The 22487-nt window shown below is 46.4% G+C and overlaps 1 protein-coding gene across 1 annotated transcript in view; it reads right to left on the reverse strand.

Annotated features, from left to right (window-relative positions):
* Nucleotides 1-12459, reverse strand: part of TPRKB (TP53RK binding protein) — a 138435-nt gene extending 125976 nt beyond the window's left edge. The window contains exon 1 of the mRNA XM_075857238.1: nt 12262-12459. The gene's annotated coding sequence lies outside the window, so the exon portion shown is untranslated. The remainder of the gene's footprint in view (nt 1-12261) is intronic.
* Between the last annotated feature and the right edge of the window lie 10028 nt (nt 12460-22487).

The raw sequence follows: 22487 nt of genomic DNA on the forward strand, positions 1-22487 counted from the left end.
ATTGCAGCGCCGATATGCTGCAATAGGAGATAGGGGTTGCAAAATCTGGTGACAGAGCCTCTTTAAGGGTCTTAACAGCCCTTTTAAGAGGTCCTTGTTTTGGAGAGAACGTGTTAAGCAAAAATGCGATGTCATTTGTGCCCAAGAAACTCATTTAAATGAAAAGATGCTTCCAAAATGTACAATAGACATTTCCCACACGTCTTTTATTCTCATGCAATGGAAAAAAAGAAGGGAGTCCTGATAGCTATCAGGGACACTGTTGCGTTTCAGTTGACATCTATTATCTCTGATCCAGATGGTAGATATCTAGTAATTATATGTCTCATTAACAATGTAACATTCACCATAGTCAATCTTTATGCGGCCAACACTCACCAACACAAATTGACAAAAAAACTATTCGATTTAGTTCAGTCAAAAAAAACTGGCAACTTAATTATTTGTGGAGACTTTAATAGGACTATAGATCCTGTTTTAGACAAGAACCCGCCTCAATCTAAAGATAAGAATTGTGACTTACGTAGCTTACTACATACAGAGGAATTATACGATGCATGGAGAGTTAATCATGCGTCTGAAAAAGACTATACATTTTTCTCTAATCCACATAATACATACTCCCGTATAGATCTGATACTAGTGGACAAATGGTTATTGCAAAGAGTATCATGCACAAAAATTGATATAATCACGTGGTCAGATCATGCACCTGTATCCATTATGTTTCAGAAATCCTTTAACTCTCCACCAACATCTCCTTGGAGATTGAATAATTACCTTCTTAATAATGACGTGTACGTATCTGCCATTGAAAAAGCGCTCTCTGAATATTTTTCACTAAACAATGTTGACAACATTTCTACAACCACTCTGTGGTGTGCCCATAAGGCTGTTATAAGGGGCCACTTTCTTAAAATAGCAGCGCTAGAAAAACGTAACAGATTGGCTAGAGTCAAGGAAATCTCGGATAAATTGGCAATCTTAGAAATCAAAAATAAATACCACCATTTCATCTACACCGACTGAAGAAGTCAAATCCCTTCGGCATCAATTACACCTTATACTTCAGAACAATTATGAACTCCATCTTAGAAAATCTAAACTGATAAATTATTGGCAAAATAATAAAGCTTCTAAACTCTTGGCAAATAAGTTAAAGAAAAAAGCCGCCAAGTCTAGAATCCCTTACCTCTTTGATAAAAAAACAAACTCCTTAATCCCCTTGATATCGCCAACGAATTTGCTAGCTATTATTCTTCTTTGTACAATATACAGGATGATCTTAACACTCCCCAACCCTCCCTAGAGGGCATAAATGACTTCTTGGAAGGTATGGAATTACCTTCACTTTCTAGCGACCAATTAAAAATCCTGAACAGAGACCTATCGGATTGGGAAATTACAGAAGTGATAAAATCTTTAAAACTCAATAAATCTCCTGGACCAGACGGTCTCCCAAATGAATACTACAAAAAATTCTCACACATACTATCTCCTTATTTATTACAATGTTTAAAAACTATTGTGTCTATCGGCACCACTCATAATGAGATGCTACATGCAATAATTGTCACTCTCCCTAAGCCAGGGAAATCTCCAGATACACCGGCAAATTTCAGACCAATTTCTCTATTAAGTTCTGATCTTAAAATAATGGCTAAACTGATGTCGAACAGACTCATATCCATTCTCCCCTCCATTGTTCACCCGGACCAAGTAGGTTTTATAAAAGGTCAAACCGTAGATGGCACGAGGATATTTGTTGATTTAATTGATGTTGTGCATTCTCGTGGGACGCCTTCTCTGCTCCTATCTCTGGATGCGGAGAAGGCCTTCGACAGAGTCCACTGGGGATATTTGAAAATGGTCCTACAGAAATTTGGTTTTAAAGGTTCCTTTTTATCAGCAATACATTCCCTATACTCATCACCGACTGCAACTGTATACTCTTTTGGTTTTATGTCCGCTCCTTTCAAAATGACAAATGGCACCAGACAGGGATGTCCCATGTCCCCTCTTCTTTTTGCGCTTTTGATGGAGCCCTTTGCTCAAGCTATTAGATCTTCACCTCATCTTTCTGGGATCTCAGTGGGCCATGAAGAACATAGAAAAGGGTTATTTGCAGATGATGTGATACTTGCTCTTTCCCATCCAGACTCCTCATTACAGACAATTGTCTCAATGATAGAAAAATTTAGCAGTGTATCATACTACAAAATAAATACATCTAAAAACCAAATTCTTAATCTAGGGATACCCCAAAGAACAAAAAAGCTCCTGGAAGAAAAATTCAAATTCAAATGGGTTAAATCAGGAATGACTTACTTAGGAATTAAACTTGCATTCCCTCCATCAAAATTGTTTAATTCTAACTTTTCCCCTTTACTGAACACAATCAAGCTAGACATAGCCAATCTCCGAACACAAGGTATATCGTGGCTGGGTAAAATTGCGGCAGTAAAAATGATAATTCTTCCCAAAATTCTCTATATATTTCGCAATATGCCAATCTTTATTCCTATATCGTACATAAAACAAATTCAAAGTTTGATACTCAGATTTCTTTGGAACAATAGGAAAGCAAGAATCAAAGCAGATATATTGTATTTACATCCGAAATTAGGAGGTTCAGGATGTCCCTCCATATTGCAATACTACAGAGCAGCTATTTTGGACCAATTACGTTTGTTGTGGTCTAACGATAGGTCTAAACCAGGGGTCTCAAACTCGGCCGGGTAGGTGGGCCACATATAGAAAAAATGGGAAGTTGGCGGGCCGCATTACTTTCAAATTTGATACAATACAAAATTATTGTTAATCAATTAGTTATTTGAACTACTACAACAATACTACATTAATATAATAATAATACTACATTACTATAATAATAGCGCTAGGATTAAAATTTGAGATATTTCTCCACGTGCTTATTTCAACAATCCAGTTTTCCAGTTTAAGTGTCGCTAAATGCAGTCCGGTGGCTCAGTTAGCAGCGTTTGGCAGACACACATGTCAAGATTGGGCAGCCCCTTTTTAGATAGTGCCACAGTGCCCTCTGTGGATGATGCCGCAGTGCCCTCTGTGGATGCTGCCGCTGTGCCCTCTGTGGATGCTGCCGCAGTGCCCTCTGTGGATGCTGCCGCAGTGCCCTCTGTAGATGCTGCCATAGTGCCCTCTGTAGATGCTGCCACAGTGCCCTCTGTAGAGAATGCCACAGTGCCCTCTGTAGATAATGCAACACACCCCTAGATAAGGCCATAGTGCCCTCTGTAGATAATGCCAAAGAGCCCTTCGTAGATGCTGCCACAGTGCCCTCCATAGATGCTGCCACAGTGCCCTCCGCAGATGCTGCCACAGTGCCCTCTGCAGATGCTGCCACAGTGCTGTCAGGGGCTTGCCCAGAGCTGGAGTCCCGGAGCAGAGCCGCTTCTAGCACCATGCCTGGGATTCCAGCTCTGCTCCTGACATCACTGTCCATATATGGACAGAGATGTCAGGGGCGACCCCAGAGCTGGAGTCCCAGGCAGAGCGCTAGTAGGCTCTTCCTGGGACTCCAGCTGTGCTCCTGACATCACTGGGACTCCAGCTATGGGGAAGCCCCTGACATCATTGTCGATGTATGGACAGCAATGTCAGAGGCTTCCCCAGAGTCCCAGAGCAGAGCCTATACTAGCGCTCTGCCCGGGACTCTGGCTCTGGGGAAGCCCCAGACATCGTGTGTCCAAACATGGACACCGATGTCAGTGAATTCCACAGAGTCCCGGAGCTGAGCCGATACTAGCGCTCTTCCCGGGACACCGCTCTGGGGAAGACCCTGACACACTGTCCATATATGGACAGCGATGTCAGGGAATTCCACAGAGTCCCGGAGCAGAGCCGATATTAGCGCTCTGCCCGGGTCTCCGCTCTGGGGAAGACCCTGACACACTGTCCATATATGGACAGTGATGTCAGGGAATTCCACAGAGTCCCGGAGCAGAGCCGATACTAGCGCTCTGCCTTGGACTCCGCTCTGGGGAAGACCCTGACACACTGTCCGTAGATGGACAGCGATGTCAGGGAATTCCACAGAGTCCTGGAGCAGAGCCTATACTAGCGCTCTGCACGGGACTCCGGCTCTGGGGAAGCCCCAGACATCGCTGTTCATATGTGGACAGCGATGTCAGGGAATTCCAGAGTCCCGGAGCAGAGCCGATACTAGCGCTCTGCCCGGGTCTCCGCTCTGGGGAAGACCCTGACAAACACTGTCCATATATGGACAGCGATGTCAGGGAATTCCACAGAGTCCCGGAGCAGAGCCGATACTAGCGCTCTGCCCGGGACTCCGCTCTGGGGAAGACCCTGACAAACACTGTCCATATATGGACAGCGATGTCAGGGAATTCCACAGAGTCCCGGAGCAGAGCCGAAACTAGCGCTCTGCCCGGGACTCCGCTCTGGGGAAGACCCTGACACACTGTCCATAGATGGACAGCGATGTCAGGGAATTCCACAGTGTCCCGGAGCAGAGCCTATACTAGCGCTCTGCACGGGACTCCGGCTCTGGGGAAGCCCCGGAAATCGCTGTTCATATGTGGACAGCGATGTCAGGGAATTCCAGCGTCTCGGAGCAGAGCCGATACTAGTGGCTCTGTGTCCCGCGGGCCGCAGATGACAGCCCCAGGGGCCGCATGTGGCCCGCGGGCCGCGTGCTTGAGATCCCTGGTCTAAACGATGGGTTCAAATAGAAATGCATTCTCTGAAAACTATCCATCTTAAAAATTTTCTACTCGCTGTCTCGCATTTAAAATATGTACCTAGATCTGCTTTGTCCAATATACAAGCCATATTATCCTTATGGCCTACTATATCCCACCAGAAAAACCTAATTCAAATGAACATTTATAATAGCTCTTTAGAGGTGTTGGAAATTGCAATTCCTAATCTTGATCTTACTAGCTGGAAGGACAAACAGTTGGATAAACTTCACAAATTGTGGCATAATGGTAACTTCGTTCTGCTATCAGAATTGAACAATGTATACAATATTCCTAACAAGGATTTTTACAAATGCCTCCAGGTCAGACATGCATTACAAAAAATCCCTCCCCCCCGGTATACCTTCATTCCCCATCCTCTTTAGAGAGATGGATTACTTATTCAAATAGATCTGATAAAGGTTTATCTAAGTGTTATACAATTCTGAATACTCCTACCTCGGATCATTTATGTCATATTAAAACGATGTGGGAATCGGATTTATCTCTATCTTCTACTAATGACCAGTGGGTCTCCGCCCTCATGGCTACTGCGACACATTCTAGGTGTGCCAACCACATAGAAAATGCAAGAAAAATATTTTATAGATGGCATTTTACTGCAAATAGATTGTCAAAATTTTTCCCGACTATATCTTCTAATTGCTGGACATGTGATAGTCATAAAGGCACTTTTATTCATATGTGGTGGGAGTGTGAAAAAGCCAACACAGTGTGGCTCAAAGTATTCCAATTGCTCTCTGAGGTTTATGGTTCCAATATTACCCCGAAGCCGGAATTAGCGCTTCTTTCTATAGGTTTAAATTTATTTCCAGTCTCTTTTCAAACCATTCTTCAACACTTACTGATATCCACCAGGCGTTCAATCGCCTCCACTTGGAAGGAAAAGTCCTGCATTAGGATAGAAGATATTATCAGAAGTATGAACGATAATTGTTGGTTAGAATGTATGTCTGCATCCGCAGTTCAAAAATCTGCCGTGTTTCAGGAAAGATGGGGTGTGTGGCTTAAGAGTAAATATAACCAATCCACCATTTCTCACAAGATCTGATAGCATAAACCCCATACCACTATCAATCATTGATGTTAAAAATGTACAAGTCAGTGGAACTGACATCTGAGGTTTCTCCCATCATACCAGGGTTTACAGGTTTATGTTTCCTTGTTCTCTTTTGTTCTTGTTTCATCCATCTAGATGTACTGTACTGCTTGCACCACATGCAATTTTTCTTTTTTGATGTCAATGAAGCTGATATTGTAAAGGCTTGCCTAACTTTTGCATGTGAATTAATCATTATTCAATTGTATCTGTACATTTTCATGGACAACTTATTTTCTTTAAAAATAAAAAATTAATGTTTTAAAAAAAGATAGACCACAACACAAACATAGACGAGGTCACAGAAGATGTCATTAAAGAACTCCTGGAAGACCGTGGGAACATTACACAGGCCGAAGGGCATTACTAGATATTCATAGTATCCATCACGGGTGTTAAATGCAGTCTTCCATTCGTCGCGAATCCAGATTAGGTTGTAAGCCCCACGCAGGTCTAGTTTGGAAAAAATCTTGGCACCACAAATACGATCAAACAGTTCTGAGATCAATGGCAACGAATACTTATTTTTCACCGTGATCTGGTTGAGACCCCGGTAGTCGATACAAGGACGCAGAGAACTTTCCTTTTTCTTGACGAAGAAAAACCCGGCTCCTGCCGGGGAGGAAGACTTCCGTATGAAGCCCCTCTCCAAGTTCTCTTTTAACATAGGCGGACATGGACAGAGTTTCTGGCAAGGAGAGAGGATATACCCTACCACAGAGAAGGGACGCACCAGGAATCAGCTTGATAGAACAGTCATACGCCCGGTGTGGGGGCAGCGTCTCCGCCTCCCTTTTACTGAAGACGTCCGGAAATGCAGCATAATGACCAGGCAATCCTGCCAATGACCGAGGCAAAGGAGTCTGAGCAGAACGAATCTATACCAGGCAACGGTTGTGACACTCGGGGCCCCACTGGAGAACCTCTCCAGAGTTCCAGTCCAGGACTGGGGCATGTAGTCGGAGCCAAGGCTGGCCCAGCAGCACGGGGTTAATGGCCTTGGACAAGACGAAAAATGAGAGAAGCTCGGAGTGGAGAGCTGCTACTTGGAGCCTCAGCGGCTTGGTCACAGCTATAACTGGGACTGGCAGAGGTAGTCCATTTACCGATGCAACCATCAATGGCCTTTCCAGAGGGGTGGTGTGTAATTGGAGAAGATCCACCAGGTCTCTATGAATGAAATTAGCAGCGGATCCAGAGTCCAGATACGCAGAGCCCTGATGCGTTTTCATTCCGGACACTATGGTCACGGGTATGGACAATTTAGACGAAAGTCCTCCTTTATCCAAGGATGTCTCTCCTACCAACCCTAGGCTTTGGGACTTTTGGGGACACAGATGCACAACATGGCCTCCAATATAGACAGAGTCCTGAAGGGCATCTGCGTTGTCTCTCCTGGGTAGATAGCTTAAACTGGTCCATCCTCACAGACTCCTTAGGAGGGTCAGCACCTGAGCACAGCAGGGGTTGCTGCAAGGTATGGACCGGACTAGGAAGGTCTCCCTCCCGACGAGCTTCTTGGAGCCGTTCTCGGATCCTTATATCAATCCGGGCAGCCAGAAGGATGAGGTCATCCAGGGTAGACGGTAGATCTCGAGCGGCAAGCTTGTCCTTAATCTTAGTTGACAGTTCCTGCCAGAATGTAGCCACCAGGGCCTCATTGTTCCACAACAGTTCTCCCGCCAGGGTGAGGAAGTGGATGGCGTACTCGCCCATGGAGTTGTCTCCTTGGCGTAGGTTTAGCAAGGAGGCCGCTGCAGACGAGACTCGTTCAGGCTCCTCAAATACCATGCGAAATGTCCGGAGGAAGCCCTGGAAGTCAAGGATCTCTGGTCCTTGTCTCTCCCAGATAGGATTCACCCATGCTAGGGCCTTGCCAGTGAGGAGGGAGATGATGAAAGCGACCCTTGAGCCATCAGATGAAAATGCCCTTGCATACAGGCTGAAGTTGATCTGGCAGTGGTTCAAAAATACATGACAGGTCCCTGCATCTCCCTCATAGCGGTCAGGAAGTGGCAAAGAAAATCGAGGATCAACACTGCCAGGAGGTGTAGTCTAAGGATCAACACTGTCAGAAGGTCTAGTGGGACGAACGGCAGCTTACACCTCCTGCCGACATGCGAGAATGTTCAAGGCCTGGAGGAGTTGGTCCTGTCCAGACCGGAGGTCCAGCATATCCGTGCACATCTCTTGTGATGTAATTTTGGTCTTGGATCGAACAACGGGGTCCATGGCCTGAGCGTACTGTCACGTTGGGTACATGGACCCACTGGGCCGTACCGCCTTGACGTTATGGCAGCTGGCCAACAGGAAGCAGGTCCCAGTCTATAGTTCGTATAGTGTACCTGTGGCAGCTCGGACAGTAGCAAGACAGGCTCGGCTGGGACTAGGCAGCAGGCAGATGTCAGGCGTGGTGTAGCAGGACAGGTGTGGTACACAGCACAGCACGACTACAGCTCAGCACGGCACTTGACCAGGTTAGCACAGGATACAGGATACAGGTAGAGGAACGGGGAACACGGGGAACTGGAAAAAACTAGGAGACCATTTGCTTAGAAAAACTTTGGGCATGACAACAACGCTCAGGTGGAAGGGGCTGAGCCCTTCTTATAGTCCAGGGTACTCATGGGCTAATTTTGACATAAACTTCAGGTGCGCGCACTGGCCCTTTAAGAGCGGGCACGAGCGTGCGCACGCACCCTACGGGACCCGGCCGAGGTAAGCGGAAGTGAGCGCTGGCGTCTCCTGAGGAGGAGACTGCGGCCAGCACTCGCAGACCCATGGCTGCGGCCGTCAGGAGGTGAGTGAGCCTGACGGCCCGCGACCATGGACATGACAGTTTATGAATACAGTAATATGCACATATTCAATTTGACTTCTTTGGGGAGGTTTTTCATACAAATAATACATCTAAATTCTTTCTTCAGATTATATTCTAAGCAGTGCAAAAGAAACTGATGGGTCAGACTTTGCTGGCTCTAGTGTTACTTTAGCACATGGTATTTTTGTGGATGTGATTGCATAAACTGCACTTATTCCCATCTGTTCAGTAATCTATCGACAGTATGTAAAAATTATAAAATAATATCAGATTTTTTTTTCCACTTATGCCTCTAGACAGTTTTGAAAAGTGTATAAGGCGAAGAAATTTTGTAAAATGCGGCAACATTTTTCTGCACAAAATATTGGTGTAAAGTACAACCAACATGTGGCGTAAATTAAAGTGTCCTTCATGTTTAGGGAGATGTGCCAAATTCATCATACAGCACCATTGTGATAAGTTTAATGCAGTTTCTGCCTATCTGGTCTAATTTTATTCTACTTAAAACTTTAGGATAATAATAGTAAATTTCCCAAGTGTGTTTTATTGCCTTTAGTACAAAACGCCTAGCTGCATGCCACATACTTGCTTTATATTTTATTCTGACCCTTTTCTCTATGTTCATTGCGTTGCATCCCAGCTAAGGACCAGTCACCATCTAGCTATTTCCTGTTTGTATCCTGTATGGTCTTCTTTGCTGCACAAAAGAACTACCGGTGACTACAGATCAAAATTAAGACGGTATACATTTTGACCAGAAAGTCACAAGATTTGCAACATTCATCATCGTGATGCATGTTGTTTTATAAATTCGGCATATCTTTCTAAACATGTTTGATACATTTCTCTTCCTTATACCACCCCTTGGTTTGCTTAGTTAACGACAAGCTTTTGGATAAGCCTAGGGCCGCACCGTTAATGAGGCGAGATGAGATTCTCGCCTCAGGCGGCGGCCTGCTGACTATCTGAGGGGACGGCAGCGCCACTGAAACTAGCTGCCACCACTCCCTCCTGCACTATAATTGTACCTACGTCTCTAGGACGCAGATACAATTACATGCATATAATTAGGGACACAGTGTATGGCGCTATTATAATTAGAGGTGCAGTGTATGGCGCTATTATATTTAGGGGCATAGTGTGTGGCACCATGAATTTTATCTTCGTTTATAGGTGCAGAAACATTTGAAAATGGAGTAGCTGAAGACATCTGAGCGGCAAACTGCAGAAATGGGCTGTGGCCGGGAGAAATCATCATAAAGGTCTGGACCGGATGAAGAAGAAAAGGGAAAAAGAGCAACTAGAATCTGAGAAGACGTCACCTCTGAGTCACTTAATGTAAATGTTTATTCTGCCTCTAATGAGCAGTGTAGTCACTGTATGATCTGTAGTGAGATGCTGGGTGGTATGATTTTTATTTTTTTGTGAAACAGCAACTCCCAGCATATGCTTACCATTATTCGGGCGATGCTTGGAGCTGCAGTTTTAGGCCGTAAAAACCTTTACGGCAGGGGTTGAAAAATGAGCTGTATTTGTGCTGGTGATGTACTTATGTTATGAGCTTGGTTCTAATACTGTATTTATGTACTGAGCTTGGTTTTAGTGCTGTATATATGTAGAGGGCTTGGTTCTATTTCTGTATATATTTACTGAGCTTAGTTCTGGTGCTGTATTTATGTACTGAGCTTTGATCTGGTGCTGTATTTATTTACTGAGATTGGTTCTGGTGTATTTATGTACTGAGCTTGTTTCTGGAGCAGTTTTTATGTACTGAGCTTGGTTCTGGTTCTGTATTTATGTACCGAGCTTTGTGCTGGTGCTGTATATATATAGTGAGCGTGGTTCTGTTGCTGTATTTATGTGCTGAGCTTGGTTCTGGAGGTGTAATGATATAGGATATATTTATAATAACAAAATTGCAGGGCAGATGGAATTGTTTTCAATTCACTGTATATTTAAAGGGAATCTGTCAGGTAGTTTTAACCCCTTGAACCGCCACCATGCAGTAATACATGACCTGACAATATTTCCAAACTTTACCCTGCATGTTTTTTTCAGATGCAGCAAAATCTATAAATACAACTATATGCTAATTACTCATTAAAGGGTCATGGGGTGGTGCATCTATCCTGAAGAGTTACATAGTGCTGCCTCCAATCCCACCTTTCCATGCTTGATTGACATCCCCCTGTCTGTTATACATCACTTGCGCCTCCTCCAACTTTCTCGGATGCGCCATTGCCTTGTACTACTTGGACACGCACTGTGGAGCGAGGTGTACTCTGCCCGGCTTCATCGCTGCACCCACATGGCAGGGGAGTACAAAGCAATGGCTAATACGCAAGAGTCGGATGAGGCTACTATTGATGTGGAACAGCCAGGGAGATGTCAATCAAGATCTGGGGGGCGTCATTTCAATTTTCGCCTCAGGCAGCAAAAAAACTTGAATCGGCCCTGGATAAGCCACACCCCTTTCTATATTCTTTTAAAACAGTGTCATTTGAGGCACAAACATCTGTACTTTTTGGTATTACAATAAAAAAAAAATCTAAATTGATCTGCGACATATAAAAAGCGCACTTAGGCCAGAATTGTGGCACAACTACAATAGTAAATCTGCCCCATTGGGTTTATTATATGTATAGATGGCATTGTAACTTGCAATGCCAGAATTCAATCACTGCTGGAGAGAAGAAGGCATCAGAAGAAAAGGAAGAATTTCAGTGAAACATGCATAGCAGCAGGGAGCTGCTTACAGAAATCTGCTTTCTTAATCAGCTTACAGAAAAATGGTTTTGTAAGTGGAATTAGTTGTTTTTTTTGTCATTACAACATAATCATATCCTGCAGTATAATGGTTTATGCTACAAACATTACTAGTACTAATCCAATGTTGGAACAACTGATATGGAGTGTAATTCTATATTTATTGGAGTGGAAGGCTTTATAACTTTATGATGATGATGATTATAAAGCTTATTATAAAGAGAACAGTGCATAAAGATATTACATATAAATCAATTCCCAAATCTCAATAGAATAACTAATTGGTCCAATAGATGAAATGGAAGCAATTTCCTATAAAGCAGATATTGTGCTCAGTGATAATAGGTGAAGAGATGCCTCCAATATTTGTAAAATATAGACTCAAATTAGCATTTTATAGACTTTACTACTTACAGCATGTTTGGTAAGACTAAACGTGGACACCACAACACTACTCAGTTCTTTTCAAATCAACGGTTTACTGAAAATCACAATTTCAAACAGGCCAAATAACAACAATACAGTATTCAAATCAAGTCTCTCAGTAGCTGAGGCACTCGCCCTCGTGGGAGTCCCACCCGCTCTTGGGTGGCTGCGCCTGGCGCTCACTGACCCGGCCCGGCGGGTCTCAAGAAGGAAATGGGCCGTCTCCGCGGATCACTGTGGTGCTACCACTCACACTGCGGAATCCCCAAAGGTGGAAGCTATGCCCCTCGCCCTTTGGCTACGGCGTGTGTCCGGCGGATATATTACCGCGTGCGCCTCCACGGGTCAGAGCGAGAGCTACTCACTACCATGCGGCATACCACCCTTACCTCTGCTTTCTGCTCCTCTGTTGATGAAGATGACGTCTTTTCCCTTGTGTCTCCTGACACTGCTGAGCTGTAGTGAATGTCCAGCTAGTCCTCCTTCAGGAACGTTGAGCCAAGGATCCTTCTCCTACAAATGGCGGCAGCCTGGTCACTTTTTTGTCCCCGCTCAGCTCTGCATCTCCTCTCCCCCGAAGTCTCCTCCCCTCTGCTTCCTCTTCCTGGGGTGCCGCCAATTCCCCCTTCCCTCTCTCTCCGTCCGTTCTTTGGTTCCTCCTTTTTTTCTGTCCTAATGGCCTGTGTGTTTTCTCACTCCTGCTGTGTTCCACTGCCCCCCAGTGGTCATTGTTAACTTTACGTTTTCTACACATTGTTTCTAAGACATATGTCTAACCTTTGCTGCAAGCGGCCTGACGTCACACAAACGGGGGAAAACACGAGGCCCAGAAGGGGCTGAGAGCACAAATGGACACCTAAGGCTCGTGGAGATGGTGGGGACCAGAACCCTTATAACCTCCGCGGGAGGCGAGGGGGCTGCGACCCCTATCATGTCATGAGGGTGCAGGAGGCTGGTACCCCCATTACACATCTCCCTTGAGGAAATAGTGCAGTCCCCGGCACTACAGTCAAAATCCCTCTAACGGGATGGTAAGGTCCCTCTGTTCTCCCGACGGGGGTAACGTACCGTCCCTTCTTCTTGGTTGGTCCCCTTCAACTGTTGGTGAGGATGGGACATCTGCGACCGGGACCACTACCCACCATTCGCCACTAGGTTCAGCGGGGGTAGTGTCAGGTGCCGTAGCCGGTGTCCGTTCCCTCATCTGCTCAGCTGGAAACAAACAGGGTCTCAGCAAGTTTCGGTGTAGTTTCCCTACCCTGCCGTTTCCGTCTTCTCGCTGTACTTCGTACACTGAGAGTTGTGGACTCGCTCTTCGGATAACGACATAGGGCACTCGCTCCCAACGTGGTTCCAACTTACTGGCTCGTTGCGCTTGTTTGTTGCGGACCAATACCCTGTCCCCAGGGTGGAATGGTTCTATGGGCCGGCTGGGTCCGTCCGTTATCGAGGGTTGTTCATGTCTCCTTGTCGCTTGTACTCGATCTCGAGCTCGCTGAATCCTGCGCTGGTGCTCCACTATCCACTGAGACGGGGTTCGCACACTATTTTCTTCAGGTTGCTCCATGAGTAAGGCTATTGGTAGGCGTCCCATTCGGCCAAACATGAGCTGATAAGGAGTGTATCCAGTAGTACTGTGCTGTGTACGGTATTATTATATGCCCATACTACGTCCTCCACATAATTAGGCCACCGCTCTTGGTGATCGTCAAAGTTCTCAGCATCCCCAACAGAGTCCGGTTAAAGCGTTCACACGCCCCGTTGCCCTGAGGGTGATAGGGCGTCGTTCGCGACTTCCATATGCCGTGTAGCACACACAGCTCTTGAATCAGCTGTGATTCGAAGTTTGGACCCTGGTCAGTTAACAGTCTCTGTGGACACCCATAGGGCCGTATATCGTGAGTCCATATTAGTTTGGCTGTGGTGGGTGCTGTCTGGTCCCTGGTGGGGATGACGATCGCATATTTGGAGAAATGATCTACACACACCAATGCGTATTTGTGTCCGGAGGTCACTTCATGGACGGTAAGGAAATCCATTGTTAACAGTTCAAAGGGTTCCCCCGTGTGTATTGCCTGTGGCACGGTAGTCTGCACTGGTCCTTTGTGGATAGCACAGTTGGCGCATGTCCGGTATATCCGCTCCACCGTCTCACTCAGTTGTGGGCTGTAGAAATAACCTCGGACCAGGGCCTCCGTTTTTACAGTGCAGAAGTGTCCTCCGACCTCATGTAGGGTCCGGCAGACTGACTCTACTTCTTTGATCGGCAACACCAATTGCCACACGACTCGTTGCTCTTTCGCCATCCAGAGCCAGCGGTAAATGACTCCACCTCGAAGGAGCAGCCGCTCCTGTTGTCTTGCAATTTGGCATCCCCTTCGTGTCAGCTGAGCACGTTCGGACCCTGTCGGCCGCCGTCTGGCCAGAAGCCACCCTTGTAAATGTTGTAGGTCATTATCAGACCTCTGTTTCTCCTGCCACTCTAGACGACTGTACAGTTCACCCACTTCGGGCCCTCCATTCCTGGCCTCCAGTTGCGTGACCCTGCTTGCCACCCGCAATGGCGGGATCTCCACCTCTTCCACTTCTTCATCCTGATCCCCGACAGGGTTCGTTGTCGGGTTCCGGGACAAGGCATCCGCATTGCCGTTGTTGCGCCCAGGCTTATAGCGAATTATATAATCGAACCGGGCGAGGCGTGCCACCCAGAGCTGCTCTAGTGCACCCAGTTTGGCGGTGTGTAGATAAACAAGCGGGTTATTGTCAGTATAGATCTCTATCCGGCTTCCCGTCAAGTACTCCGCAAATCTTTCCGTAACGGCCCAGACTACAGCTAGGAATTCAAGGCGAAAGGAACTGTAATTCAGGGGGTTCCGCTCGGCGGGCCTCAGACTCCGGCTACCGTACGCGATCACCCTTTCCACTCCATCTCTCTTCTGTGACAGCACCGCTCCCAAACAGTGCAGGCTAGCATCAGTATAGATTTGGAACGGCTGTGAATAGTCGGCGAATGCCAAGATGGGCGCAGTCGTTAATCGCTCCTTTAACTGTTGGAAGGCCTGTTCCTGAGTCGGGCCCCATCGGTTGGCCACCGATGTACTCTGTTTCCCCCGCCGTTCTGCCGGCTGCCCCCGTAACAGTTCGTGGAGTGGACCGGCAATCTTGGCAAAATCTTGGATGTATCGCCGGTAGTATCCTACCAGCCCCAGGAGGGCTCTCACTTCGGTAGACGTGCTGGGTGGTGGCCAGTCCATGACGGCTTGAATCTTGCTAGGATCAGGTGCCACCCCCTCTGGGCTGACTACATGTCCCAAGTAGTTGATCTTCTGTCTCGCAATCCGACATTTAGTCGGTTTTAGTTTCAGCCCGAACCTCGTCAACCGGCTCAGTATGGCCTCCAGGTTACCCAGGTGCTCTGGAAAGGTGCTGGAGTACACTACGATGTCATCTAGGTAAATCATGATGGACTCGAAGTTCATGTCTCCTAGGCAGTGTTCCATCAACCGTTGAAATGTACTTGGGGCGTTATTCTACCCGAATGGCATCCGGTTACACTCAAATAGCCCCATTGGTGTGATGAATGCCGTCTTCTCTTTGTCTTCCTCTCGAACGGGAACTTGCCAGTACCCACTGGCTAGATCGAGGGTAGTGAAATACTGAGCCTGACGGAGTGCTGTGAGTGACTCTTCCACTCTCGGGAGGGGATAAGCGTCCCTATGTGTGCATGCGTTCAGCCGGCAATAATCGATACAGAATCGTAGGGTGCCATCCTTCTTCCGCACTAGCACAATTGGCGCAGCCCACGGGCTTGTACTTTCCCTGATCACTTGGCCCTCCAACATCTTCTGGATTAGGTCTTTGACCTCCTGGTACAATGCAGGTGGTATGCTTCTGTATCTTTCCCGCACTGGGACTGCACCCCTAGTGTGAATGGCGTGTTCTATAGCGTCGGTACAGCCATAGTCTTCCTCGTGAGAAGCAAAAGCAGTCAAGTAGCGTTGTAGGAGCGCCCGTAGTGCTTGTTCAGACTCCGGGTCGGGGGCCACCCCCTGCAATTTTAGTTGTTGCCACAGCCAGGTCAGTGTCCCTCCGGCCTCCTCTGTCTCCTCGGGCTCTGGCTCGTTGGACGGCCCGTGGGGTTCCGACTCAGTTACATCTTGAGGTCGTATAACATGTACTGCCGCTAGAGCTGTGGCGGGAGGGGTGACGGTCACCACATCATCCAGATTCATCAGCCGAACGGTGGTGCAGCCCCGCGCTATTCGGCACACGGTCCTTCCCACCATCCAGTTGGCGGCTGGAGAGGCGTCGCTAAGTGGTTCTACTATCACAGTAGCATTCCTCAACCGTAGATGTGTCTTCACCTCCAACGGTAGCGTTAACTCTTGTCTAGGGGGCAGTTTAAGGGGTTTTCCTCGGGGTGACCTAATGGTACCCACTTGTCCTTCCTCTTGGGCTACTCTTTCTTTTTGTCGGCAGATTCTCTGTAACTGTTGAAGAGACTGTTGCACTCGGGTGTTCCCGCCGACTCTTTCCCAGTAGACGGTTCCCATCTCCCGCATCAGGAGTCCGTCTAACTCTCGTAGTATGTTCATGACGATGATTATGGGAACACCTGGCCGGGCATAGTTAGGCACGACCAACACGGCCTGTCTAGGGATTGATTTTCCGAACAGCTCAATATCTAACCAGGTCATTCCAACCACTGGGATGGGGAGGTTGTTGGCAGCTGTCAAGGTGAGCCAAGGGTTCTCCAACTCATCAGACCCCGCAAAGTGTCTCTCATACACTTCCTTTGCCATCGTCGTAACTTCAGAGCCCGTGTCTAACAAGCAACTCACGTCTATCCCGTTTATCCGGGCCTGTAAGATGGGCGATCTGCCTGCGATACGGTGATATTGATCATTCGGGCCGATGGAATTGGAGGTCCCCGCCGCTTGGCCCTCAGCCGCTGGTGATTCTAGTTTAAAGGTGGCCGTTCCATCCTAGGGGCCTGACAGTCTCTTGCCAGGTGTCCTGGTCGGCCACATTCCCAATACCGGCAAATTTCGGCCAGATCAAATCTTCTCTGCCGAGGACGGTCCTCCCGGGTAGAACTTGCCGCCTTCAGCTGGTTGATCTCTTCTCTCATCTCCCTCATGGACTCCCTCACATCCCTGGCAAAGTCTCGGAGGAAAGCACTGTCTGGTCTGGGGTCCATTTTCGGAGGCGGTCCCCTTTCGGTAGAGTTGTGTACACTAACGTGAGCACCATCCTCTCCCTCGCGCTGCCACTCTATGACCTCTCGAACTAGGTCCACTAAGGCGGTATGCGGCTCCGTCCGTATATAGTCTCTGAGGCTCCTTCTTAGCGCTCTATTCTTCAACCCAGACACGTATTGGTCCCGCAGCACCCTGTCAGGGTCAGGGACAGCCGCGCACCCCTCTTGATCTTTTTTGCTAAGTCGGTTCCACAATCGTTGGAGTGCGACTGAGTACTGTTGGACGGATTCATCTTCCCGTTGACTACGGGTATAGAACTTTTTCCATAAATCGGTAACTGAGGTAGTGTCTCCGTATAGGGTTTCGAGCCTGGCGATGATGTCTTCCAGGGTCGCTCTTTGACTGACTGGGAGGACTACTACTGCTGCACGAGCATCTCCTTCTAGCAGGCTCAACGCGAGATCCGCTTGGTGTGGGGGAGGTACTTGGTAGAGTCGGGCCGCTGCTCTTAGCCTCTCAGCCCAATCCATCAGCGTCACACTCTTTCCGTCATATTTGGGCACATTTAACATGGCTGCCCCCATAGGGAACAGAATTGGGGGTGGGGCTGGGGCACTGATGGCAGGCTCTGCTGAAGTTCCTGGTTGGCTCATCCTGTTCGTGACGCCACATGTTAGGTAAGACTAAACGTGGACACAACAACACTACTCAGTTCTTTTCAAATCAACGGTTTACTGAAAATCACAATTTCAAACAGGCCAAATAACAACAATACAGTATTCAAATCAAGTCTCTCAGTAGCTGAGGCACTCGCCCTCGTGAGAGTCCCACCCGCTCTTGGGTGGCTGCGCCTGGCGCTCACTGACCCGGCCCGGCGGGTCTCAAGAAGGAAATGGGCCGTCTCCGTGGATCACTGTGGTGCTACCACTCACACTGCGGAATCCCCAAAGGTGGAAGCTATGCCCCTCGCCCTTTGGCTACGGCGTGAGTCCGGCGGATATAATACCGCGTGCGCCTCCGCGGGTCAGAGCGAGAGCTACTCACTACCACGCGGCATACCACCCTTACCTCTGCTTTCTGCTCCTCTGTTGATGAAGATGACGTCTTTTCCCTTGTGTCTCCTGACACCGCTGAGCTGTAATGAATGTCCAGCTAGTCCTCCTTCAGGAACGTTGAGCCAAGGATCCTTCTCCTACAAATGGCGGCAGCCTAGACACTTTCTTGTCCCCACTCAGCTCTGCATCTCCTCTCCCCCGAAGTCTCCTCCCCTCTGCTTCCTCTTCCTGGGGTGCCGCCAATTCCCCCTTCCCTCTCTCTCCGTCCGTTCTTTGGTTCCTCCTTTTTTTCTGTCCTAATGGCCTGTGTGTTTTCTCACTCCTGCTGTGTTCCACTGCCCCCAGTGGTCATTGTTAACTTTACGGTTTCTACACATTGTTTCTAAGACATATGTCTAACCTTTGCTGCAAGCGGCCTGACGTCACACAAACGGGGGAAAACACGAGGCCCAGAAGGGGCTGAGAGCACAAATGGACACCTAAGGCTCGTGGAGATGGTGGGGACCGGAACCCTTATAACCTCCGCTGGAGGCGAGGGGGCTGCGACCCCTATCATGTCATGAGGGTGCAGGAGGCTGGTACCCCCATTACAAGCATCTTTTTCCAACATCCAAAATCATAATTGTTCTCGTTCCCTGGAAGGCATCCCATGTCTTCAGTATTCAGCACAGGTGCAGAAGTTTGGTTATGGGTTTGCAGTAGAGATGAGCGAATCGTTACTACATGAATCAAATTCATTACGAATTTCCTAGAAGTTTTTGATTTTTGCAAAACTTTTGGGATTCAGCCTGCACGAATTGTTTAAAATGGCAGCTGTCATTTTACAGATCAGAAGACAAGAAGACAGAGAAAAAGGATCACTTGACCTCGTGCAGCAAGATGGTGGACTTCCCCATAATTCTTTGCAAACAGTCCGCCTTCCAGCACAGCCAATCATGAGGGGTATAGGGCGTGAGTCACTAATGACTGTCATATGAGTCACAGTCACTATAAACAGCCCAACCAGGAAATGCTGCTGCTTTGTGGGGATACAGAGAGGAGAGAAAGAACGTCAGACAGATATATATGTATATATATATATATATATATATATATAGGACATGCAGCGAGTTTTACGCAACACAATGCATGTGTGAATGGCCCCATTGAATTGCATGGGTCGAATTGAACGCACAGCACACGGACAAGTATTACGCTCGTCTGAGTGAGCCCTAAGGTACCTATAGCTACACCACTGGATAGAATTGGATGCATTGTCTCAGCAGACCATATCACACATGATAGGCTTAGATACAGCAGCTCAGCAGACCGTATTACACATATAGTTACATATTTACATAGTTAGTACGGCTGAAAAAGACACATGTCCATCAAGTTCAACCAAGGGACGGGAAAAGGGAAGGAAAAATTTCTACACATAGGAGTTAATACTTTTTTGTTCTAGGAAATTATCTAACCCTTTTTTAAAGCCATCTACTGTCCCTGCTGTGACCAGCTCCTGCGGTAGGCTATTCCATAGATTCACAGTTCTCACGGTAAAGAAGGCTTGTCGCCTCTGCAGGTTGAACCTTTTTTTCTCCAGACGGAGGGAGTGCCCCCTTGTTTTTTGAGGGGGTTTTACAAGGAACAGGATTTCACCATATTTTTTGTATGTGCCATTAATATATTTATATAAGTTAATCATGTCCCCCCTTAGTCGTCTTTTTTCAAGGCTAAATAGGTTTAATTCTTTTAATCTTTCCTCATAACTTAAATTCTCCATGTCCCTAATTAGCTTCGTTGCTCTTCTTTGTATTTTTCCAACTCCAGGGCATCCTTTCTATGAACTGGAGCCCAGAACTGAACTGCATATTCTAGATGAGGCCTCACTAATGCTTTGTAAAGTGGTAATATTACATCCCTGTCCCGTGAGTCCATGCCTCTTTTAATACACGACAATATCCTGCTGGCCTTTGAAGCAGCTGATTGACACTGCATGCTGTTATTGAGTTTATGGTTTACAAGTACACCCAGATCCTTCTCAACAAGTGAATCCGACAGTGTAGCTCCCCCTAGGACATATGATGCATGCAGGTTGTTGGTACCCAGATGCATAACTTTACATTTATCTACATTAAACTTCATCTGCCAAGTGGACGCCCAAACACTTAGTTTGTTTAAATCTGCCTGCAATTCATGAACATCTTCCATAGACTGAACTATATTACATAGCTTGGTGTCATCTGCAAAAATAGAAATAGTGCTATTAATCCCATCCTCTATATCATTAATAAATAAGTTGAATAATAGTGGTCCCAGCACTGAACCCTGGGGTACACCACTTATTACCGGGAACCATTCAGAGTAGGAATCATTGACCACAACTCTCTGGATACGGTCCTTGAGCCAATTCTCAATCCAATTTAAACTATATTTTCTAAACCTATAGTCCTTAATTTACCCATTAGGCGTCTATGGGGGACAGTGTTAAATGCCTTTGCAAAGTCCAAAAACACTAAATCCACAGCGGCCCCTCTGTCTAGGCTTCTGCTTACCTCTTCATAAAAACAGATTAGGTTAGTTTGACAACTTCTGTCCTTAGTAAAACCGTGCTGGCTGTCACTTATAATACTATTTTTTGTCACATAATCCTGTATATAGTCCCTCAATAGCCCCTCAAACATTTTCCCCACGATGGATGTTAAGCTTACTGGTCTATAATTACCCGGGGAAGACCTAGAGCCCTTTTTGAAAATCGGCACCACATTTGCGCTGCGCCAGTCCCTTGGCACTATACCAGTCACTAGAGATTCTCTGAATATTATGAAAAGGGGGACAGAAATAACTGAACTAAGCTCTTTAAGAATTCTCGGGTGTAACCCATCTGGTCCCGGGGCCTTGTGCACATTTATTTTATTTAATTTAGCTTGGACCATATCTACATTCATCCAATTCAGTATATCAACTGATATATTAACAGTACTGGCACCGGCTACATCAGCTGCTCTTTCTTCAGTTGTATATACAGAGCTAAAGAACCCATTTAGTAACTCTGCCTTCTCTTGATCCCCTGTGACGAACTCCCCATTACCATTATCTAGGGGTCCTACATGTTCAGACCTTGGCTTTTTAGCATTTATATACTTGAAGAATTTTTGGGGATTTGTTTTACTATCCTTGGCCACCTGCCTTTCATTTTGTATTTTTGCTGATTTTATTATCTTTTTACAGATTTTATTAAGCTCTTTATATTTTACAAAGGCTGCAGATGTACCCTCAGATTTGTATTTTTTAAATGCCCTTTTTTTGTCATGTATTGCCCCTTTCACAGAAGGTGTAAGCCATGTGGGGTTTAATTTGAGTCGTTTATACTTGTTACCTATAGGAATAAATTTTGCACTATAATAACTCAAAGTAGATTTGAAAATCTCCCATTTATCATTTGTACCATTATTTGACATTAGTTCTTCCCAGTCTATATCCTGAATTGCAGCCCTGATCCTGGGGAATTTGGCTTTCTTAAAATTAAATGTTTTTGCCCTCCCAGCCTGCATTTGTTTTTTACAGTATAGGTAAAATGTAACTATATTATGATCACTGTTACCGAGGTTTTCACGAACATTGACATTCCCAACAAGATCTGCATTAGTAGAAATGACCAGATCCAACAGAGCTTCACCTCTAGTCGGGTCTTCCACAAACTGGCCCATAAAATTTTCCTGCAACAGGTTGAGGAAATGTCTCCCCTTTGCAGTTGAAGCTGAACCATGACACCAATTAATATCCCGGAAATTAAAATCTCCCATTATCACTACAGTACCCGCCTGTGCAGCCCGCTCCATCTGTTTATATAGCTGAACTTCCATCTCCTCAGTTATATTGGGGGGTCTATAGATTACACCAAAAGTAATTTTTTCAGTGTTTACCTCCCTTTCTAGTTCCACCCACAAGGTTTCAACCTCCTCAAAGTATTCACCCACTATTGTCTCTTTCACAGTCGCCTTCATATCATTTCTCACATACAGACATACACCACCACCTTTCCTATTTGTCCTGTCTTTCCGAAAAAGTGTAAAACCCTGTAGATTTACAGCCCAGTCATGTGAAGAGTCCAGCCATGTTTCAGCAACACCAACTATATCTATATTTTCTTCCAGTATCAAGGCCTCCAGCTCCCCCATTTTGCTTGCTAGACTTCTGGCATTTGTGAACATACACTTTAACTTGCCTGTCAGTTTTTCACTTTTATCAGAAATGTGATTTGACATTATTTGGGCATTTTTATTTACACTGCTGTTTTGTAACAAAATGATCTCCTTATCTTGTTGCCTAGTCCTCTCCCCACATTCTGTTTCTCCCCCCACCAATATAGTCTGACCC

The sequence above is a fragment of the Rhinoderma darwinii genome, chromosome 3, assembly GCF_050947455.1.
Source record: "Rhinoderma darwinii isolate aRhiDar2 chromosome 3, aRhiDar2.hap1, whole genome shotgun sequence".
In the NCBI taxonomy this organism is placed as follows: Eukaryota; Metazoa; Chordata; class Amphibia; order Anura; family Rhinodermatidae; genus Rhinoderma; species Rhinoderma darwinii.